We start from the raw sequence: 8,261 nt of genomic DNA on the forward strand, positions 1-8,261 counted from the left end.
GTTGAAAGTCTAATCGGAACATGGAGGGGGAATATAGAAAATGAGGGAGAGTACATTTTAGTCCAGAAGAATTTTTTTTTAACTTGAAAATAAAGAAAAATGAAGGGAATATGTAGCAACGCATTACTTGCGGGGACCTCCTAATATCTGAGTAGCAGAAGATTAAATAGCAGTGAAAACGCTTAAAACGTCAGCAACAAATGGACAGATTCTAAAAATACGACGGAACTTCGTTTCTTCATGCGTATATTTTTTTTCGCAGAGTCTAATTTTGAGGTTTTTGCGTCGGAAATGTTCTGTAATGCATTCAACTTACAGTAAACCTTTGATAAGCTGCAGGAGGGAGGTGAGTCAGATCCGCAAATGATATCATTCCTCAGAGAAAGCCACTTTAGCTTAATACTCCGATCTTATGTCTTTTGTGTTCGAAATCTTTTTTCTTTGAAAAGAAACGTGTCCTCGCGGGAATCTTATTGCTCCCTCAGAGGCTCCTGCCCTCAGCATCGTGAAAGAAGTAAGGCGCTTATTAATCGTACCCCGCTCTCTTGAATCGTCTAGGATTGTAATGTTGATTTCCTGAAACTTTCGGTCCTCCAGGTTCTCAGACTTCATTTTTTTTGTATTCTCCAGGCTACAATCCACCGCTGTAAATCCATTTTGTATCCATTTCCAAGTTATGTCGTCTCCCGTAGCCTTTAACGCAACACACAGATTGATGTGTGAGATCGGCGGTATTTTCATTTTCAAAAAAGCGCACCATCTGAATAAAATGTTATGCGTTATTTAATACCAGTCTAAACGTAAGGCTGAGGCCGAACTTCAGACTTTCTTTGGTGTTTGCTTCGCTCGCTTCACTGATCAACGAAAATTAATATTAGTGCCGTTTTCAGTGAAACTAGACTTGCCCCTAACAATCTTTCTTCATCTTCTTCATTACAACTAAAGGCGAAAGGTTTCATGGTCTTCTTTCTAAACGTGTCAGTTCAACATTTGGAGAACATTCAAACTTCAGCTTCAAACACTCCTTACCGATATATTATAAATGAAATTTAAAAGCATTACTCGGAATATGGGTTTTTTTTTGCTGTTTCCCCCCAAAGTCATCAAAGAATGATGTTTTGGCATAAAATGACGTGAAAGACATCTATGTTTTCTTGTTATGCCAACGAGGGTTTAGGTGAAAGTTTTTTTTTATTGGCCTGACGTTTCGACAAACTCGTCTTTTTCAAAGGCTTGAAAATGGTTCGAGGTCTTTGATACCATGCATATCCCATCAAACTCCTCCTCTCTCCTCGCCAACCTCCGATATTGTTCCAAGTACACCACGCAAGACCTTAAAAGGAAAACAACTGACCAGTTTCACCGACTAGCGGGGTTGGTAAACCACCGCGTTCTTAAAGATTGTCACCAAGGCGAATGAGATCCACGCACTGTGCAGTACCCTTGAGTACTGGTGTCTGGATAACGTTAAGGAACTGCATGTGGGACAATCTTATAGCTCACAGAGTGTTACGAACGGCAAGAAGTCATTGGTAATTGATAAGCACTCATTTTTGTTATTCATGGACGGATTCGTGACGGAAATCCAGAATGCTTCCAATGCATTCCTAGCTTCTTTTTCTTTTTTCTTTCTTTTTTCTTTTTTTTTTCTTTCTCGTGCGCTAATATCGTACATTTTATTTCAAACTCGTTTCCATCATACTTATTATTTCTGTGGAGCCCTAACGGTGTCATCGAACTCCCTCGTTGATTTGTTGTATTTTTTTGCTCCGAACAAACATAAGTCGAATTCAAAAGAAACAAATATTCATTACGCATCCATCCATCCGACTGTACAGCTACAGCTCGTGCAGTCCAATAACAAAACATTTTCTGTGAGAACAACTTGCCGAACCCTTTGCAGTACATGCATAGAGTTACTAGTGAGCGCGACTTCAAAACTGAGGGTGAAGATTTACAAAAAAAGTCTATGTTGTTTTCATAAAAGTTGAGGGTTGGTGTAGGCATCAGAACATTATAGATGACGCACAGTCATCTGAAACTATAGGTTAACTAGGTTTAAAGTAAAGAATTCGTGGTTTTCTGGAAGAAGCCGCATTCACTCAACTCACAGTGAGATCTACAGAACTTGAGCGACGAAAGTTTTCTGCTCCGTTATCAGGCGTACTCCACGTCCAGGGAAAGGAAGCGGCTGCTTGACAGGTAGAGAGTAGAAAACTCAAAACCACAGTTCAACTTCCAGTCTTTGCCCGGACTTAGGATCCACCTGATAGGAGGGCAGACAAATTTAGTTTTCTGTTTTCTTTGTTCTTCTTGCCTCTATTTACATTTTCAATAGAGGTATTTTGGGAATTTATCTGAACTGCAGATGTAAGACTCTTCGCTCCGCATTTTTGACTTTTTGCTCGGTCTACTTAAGTATGAAAATAGGCGCCAAGTCTCAAACGAATGCAAGATCGCGTGAACCGACACACCACTATACTACGCTCAGTTTAGATTTCAATATTTACGGCGCTTAAATTTACGGTATCACGAAATTGACGATGTTAGGGTCTCTGCGGGACAATATGGAGTTTCGGGTCGTAAATTACGAGTGCGAGTGCAGCCACGCTCAATCTCACTGATCGTCTTGAAAAACGGCGTGCGAAGCGCCTCAGCTCCTCGAGGTACGTTAGATTTCCGACGCTCGCTCGTGAACGCGACACTTCTACAGGTGAAACGTTCGAACGTACCGCGTAGGGATTAAAGCGGTTCCCGCTCCGTTCTTTCCCAATGGTCAGGAAAAGATGAGCAGAATTGCGCTCGTCAACCTCTACAACCCGAGCTCTGCGTATTTCCTGCTGTTTCCGTACCGCGCCACTTTCACGATGCGCTACCTACCTTTAATAACGGCACGACTATCGTCTCGTATCTACAGATTCGTCGCGACTGTGAAAGCGCATAGCAGTTGTTCAAAACACGCTGAGTCCTAAATGGAGCTTGCTGTTAGATTGATTGACCACATATTCTACGAGCATTGTATTTGTCGGCAGCCCACGATGCCAATACTGTTAATTTCTTAATATACTTGCTCTCTGCTGTCTTTTCGAGTAGATCCCAGGTTCTACTTTTCCAGCGCGGAATCGTGCTAGATTCATGAATTCATGTAATTGGTACGTAAAGTTGCAGGAAATATGCGGTTGTAAAAAAGACTAAAAATTTAGAACTTATAGCGAGTTTCTATTCGATCGCATGAATACTTTAGGATTACAGCGTCAAAACACCACAACGTACATACGTAATGGAACAAAAAGCAAAACACTGGTACAATAGTTAAATACAGTGTTACAATAGTTAGTTAAAGTTAAATTAGATGAGAGTTATGGATTTTTATACTTTTGAAATACCTTCCCATTGAACTTGTTATTATTATAGATTAGTAGCATTCAGCACATTCTTTCTGCTGAAATTTAGCCACCATGTATTCTTCCTTGATGTCTTTTTCAAAAAAAAAAAACCCCTTAGCTCCAAGAATTATCCATGAAGAAAGTATAAGCTTTGAAAATTATCAAATGTTGTTATGCTTGCAAGTACAGAACAAGTGGAAAGTGAAGAAGGTAGTTACTGAATTATACCATTTCTGGACCTCTTTTTTAATAATTAATTTTTTAATGTAGATATCCTTGATATTCTCCTTGTTCTTGGAAATCGCCGCCAGTTGTTAGACGAATTGTTTAGTTGTTTGTCCGAGGCCTCCGTAACTAAGCCTTTCGATGTCCTTACGAACATCACTCCTTGCCCACGGCTGACTCCTTCATGTCTTCCTTTTCCGTTCCGTCTACAGCGATTCGGCGGCAATTCTTCGCTCCCTCCTCCCGCCCTTCTTTTTCGTGTCTTACGAAAAGAGGGACGAAACATCAATACTCGGCACATTTTACACAAACTTACAATTCCGTATCAAGGAGAGCTGGAATATTCAATGATGCACTTACGTTTCCTCTTCAAATACAGCATTGGTGCAAGCATTCTTTTTTACACGCAGCATTTATGGCATTCTCACACTACTATGATTCGTGTTCCAATTAATTTTTTTTGCTCTGCTTGGTCCTTTAAGAAAGGAGTGTGCTTGAATTCTTTAAGCTGAAATGTCTTCCTATATTTCACATATATACTATCCCAAGTCCTCTCATTCTCGGCGTTATTCATCTTAGTCTGGATTACCTTGGTAAAAAATATCAGTATTTTCCTCGAGAAGAACAAACACTTAGCCACTGTCTAACCTATTCAAACTCATTTGTAAGATGAAAGCTGGGAAGGAATATTAGTCTCCGTAGTTTTCTTTCTGTTGTTAGACTCAATAATCCAAATCCTTTAGTTCTCTTCAATTTTTCCTCCTTTCAATTAATAACTCATCGCAAATTTCACTTTTTCGGAAGCACTATGCATTATAACATCTTTTGTCTAAGTTCTGCTGCTTTTTCCGAACCGAAATTGCTCGCAATTCGAGACTTTCTTCGGCACCTAATCAAAAATCATTGTGACTCATGCCCTATTCACACATTCTTGCAGACCCGCGTGCGTGCATGTAGCAAGTAGTCAATCTCGCTCCACTTCTGCTTGCCTCGTGGGAGGTTCGAGCATAAAAAAGCACCTCTCTGTGTCACATCCAAATATTCTCATATTTGCCCCTCATTAGTTTCTTGTCTTTTCTTCCGATAGAGATAATCCCCTAAGATCTCGTTTTCTTCCCTGGGCTGCCCTTTTCGCATCATGTACTCATGCTAATGTCAAATTTCTCTTATGGGTTACACTCGATGTAAAATTAATCAACATTCTCCGACTTTTATACGATCGCACGTCGCACAAATGCCTATATTTGACGTTTTAACGTAAAAGACCCTCTCTGCTCTTCCAATACTTTCTTGTGCTCTCTCCAAGATTCGTCAAGGTGTAAACAGCCGAAATTCTCCCTCTCTGATATACACGGTCTTCTAGAAAATGTTTTTTCGGGAACAGACCGTAATCGGTTGAGAGCTGTAGCGAGGCCCGGTATTGTATGTGCTCAACAATGTGTGAAGGCGTTATATGCTGCACATCATGTGCTTTTTTCATATCCCAATCAACAATCCATAGGCAGTTGCCCAAACGTTTTTGCTACTGCTCGTACAACGATGAATTGTACCCTACGTCGTACACTGCAACCGCTAAAAAACACGACAACACGTCAGTTGAGCACTTTTTAAGCTCCAACCGTTCAGGAAGAAATTTGAACATCTTAAGGAAATAAATCAGTGATCGCCTCCTAGAAATCACTAGATGGGTTCTAACATAAATCCGTCAAGCACCGGCATAAGGACCCATTTAAATAAATGAAAAAATAAAAACCTAGATATTGCTGCAATTTCGGTGGGAGACGGGTTTGGTTGCTTCTGATATTTCTACAGTTACGAAGATGTAATCCTCTTTCTAGCAATTTAAAATTATACTGTTGCTACCCTCTCGAACTGATCTAATATTTTCAGAAGTTTATCTGAAGAGAACTCGAATTCTGCTGTCATTTCATTAATAGTTGAATAACAGCAGCTATGGGAAGTAGTTAAACCGAAACTGTGACATGACGTAAAACGTTAAGCTACACCTAACGCTCTGTCGTTCTCTCTTAAAAGTGCAAACGGAGAACTGCGACCGTAGCTTCTAAAGCTAGGATTTCTACAGAGTCCTCACGGCATTTTCCGGGATCTGCGCAATGTGTGCACGTCAATTACGACTTCACTCGGCTACTTAGACTTCTTATAAGTTTTCTGGCGCTATGTCGCTTACATATCGCCTGCTATAACGAACTCATGTTTTTTACGAGAGCTTGCTCTAGTTTCCTTGGACGCTGACGGGTCGTCCAGGTTGTCAACTTCGGGCACCTGCCAGTGTTTACATCATGTTTTGCAGTTTTTTGTTTAAAACAGCTAGATGGAACCGCGGTAGTGATTGCAACCTTTTTCGTAGGTTTTTGGAGCGCGAAAAAAAAGATGGTGGTAAACGATAAAAAAGGAACGACAGCTGAGGGTTGAAACCAAAGAATAAGAGATGTTACATATCTGCTGCTTGGGAAAAATATGACACCCTACACTCCACTAATTCCGCAAAGATTGTAACTTTCTCAAATGAAAATACATTACGTTAGTAGGTGTGACACCACAAAATTGATTAAATCCACTTTTTCGAGATGATCGAGAAGACAGCGCTGTAGTGCATTCCTTGCATTAGCAGTAGAACAAATCGTATGGAAAGGGGCCACAACAATGTATGCTGGCATGAAAACATAAAGACAAACCAATTCTCAATAAAGCGCACCATTTTTATTCCTCTGCTGGAAATATTGGGGACAATCGTCATTTGGGGAAGTTATAAAAGAGAGTACATCTGAAAGTTCATTTGGCATTGTTATGACTCTTTCGAAAACAACCCCTTAAGGGCAGTGGAAAAATAGAATAATGCATTCCTGCTAATACTGTTGCACACCTGCTGAGGAGCATCTAATCCCCACATTCCCTTTGATTCCTAAGTGCGTTCCAGTGAGAAGATGAAGAGGTCATTCTGACCGTCCTGCTCAATCAGAGTTATGTAATTGAACGAGGATTTTTGGATTAACTTCTGACGACAGCAATTGTGTTATCCCAGGCTAAACAACTTTACTCTCACCTTTGTTTCTGGTTTTTTTTTTTTGAAAAAAAATCGTTGCAGTGCATAAGATGAGAAACTCAATATATTCATTTTTTGTAGGAACTAGAGCAAGGTAATTTAGTTCTTACACAAATGAAAAAGTGAAGTCCCTGTAAGTAGTAGCACTCTGAGTATTTGGAAGCGGGATGTACAGAAGGCTGCCGAATTTGCTTCGTATCAGAGAAGACGTCCAGCTAATTCAAGTCTACGCCTGTGCCGGACTGGAGATCAGTCAGTGAGAACTCTTCCATGGCCAGCCCAACCACGTACAAACGTAATGTAAGGCTCTCCAGTCCTCCTTTTTCTCGCTTTTGCGATTCGGGACGATGACAACTGATATTGGATGAACAGAGTCATGTAATACGCGCATCACTTTCCATCAAATCGTGGTTCGGATCCATACCTGGTTTCTGGTGTTCTGCTGTGTATCGCTACCGCACCACTACTCCTGGATGGCGACAAATCGCAACTGGCGCTTGATTATTACCACTGGAACAATAAACGAAACAATTTTCTTCGCTCTTGTACAACTATAGTGTTATTGCAAATTATTTCGGAAATTATTATCGATTACTTCATAAACACTTCACATTATCCACCTCTTCACTTCAGTAATCAGCTGTGCACTTCTGATTTTTTTTGTGAAAAAGGAACCTTTTTGCGGACTGAGTCGACAACGTTGAAGCAACGTTTAGTATCCATGTGAAAAAGGTAAGTGAATGAATGAAAAGGGAATTTAAAAGTTAAATCAGTTTCATAGAAAAAAGGACTTATAATGGCTTAATTTGGGAAACAGTACATACATAGATTCGGTATTCTGGCATAGAAACAGGTGCTCAACATTATTTCACTGAGCGCAGTAGTTCTATGTAGGTGTTTTCAAATGCAATACGTTCTCTCTTAAATTCCCGTTAATCCTTTCCTCCTCTGCTAAGAATGACCCAGTTTGCGTATAATCAAGTGTGGGCCTACACCTCCTGCTTTGTTTTCGCCCGGTTCTTCTTGGATCTGTACATATCTCCAGCTCTATTTGAACAACGTACATATCTCATTTGTTGAGATCAATGCGAACGCGGACGAGAGCTCCACGCTAGTCCAGCCCTCCAGCCATCCCTACAACTAATCCGCCCCTTCTTTTTTTCGGCTCCATCTCCTCTCGGAGCATTGTTCGGCTGCACTACTTATCTCATCATACCCCAGCGTTCCTTCTGGCGAACCTTTGCTGCGGACATGTTCGTGGTGTGCGCGAACAGTTCTTTCTCCTCTGCCTTTGGGAGTCCGAGAAGCGTTGGTTACAATTGATCGGATGCGCTTTCTGAAGTGTTCGTGAATTTCGCCGTGGTGCTTCCGGCATGTCTCAGATGAGGGAAGGGGAAATGCTGCCGACAAAGAGGTTAGATCAATATGAATTAGCATACATTCAAATAAGGGCCATCCACAGTGATCAATATGCGGATTCGGCACTCTAGACATAAGCGAGGATGGACACTTGCGCAATGGGAGGGCGGATCCGAAAGGACATTCGGTACACTTGTATGTTATTAAAGCAATTTGCATGAGAATCA

Source organism: Necator americanus, chromosome II (genome assembly GCF_031761385.1).
Source record: "Necator americanus strain Aroian chromosome II, whole genome shotgun sequence".
Classification (NCBI taxonomy): domain Eukaryota; kingdom Metazoa; phylum Nematoda; class Chromadorea; order Rhabditida; family Ancylostomatidae; genus Necator; species Necator americanus.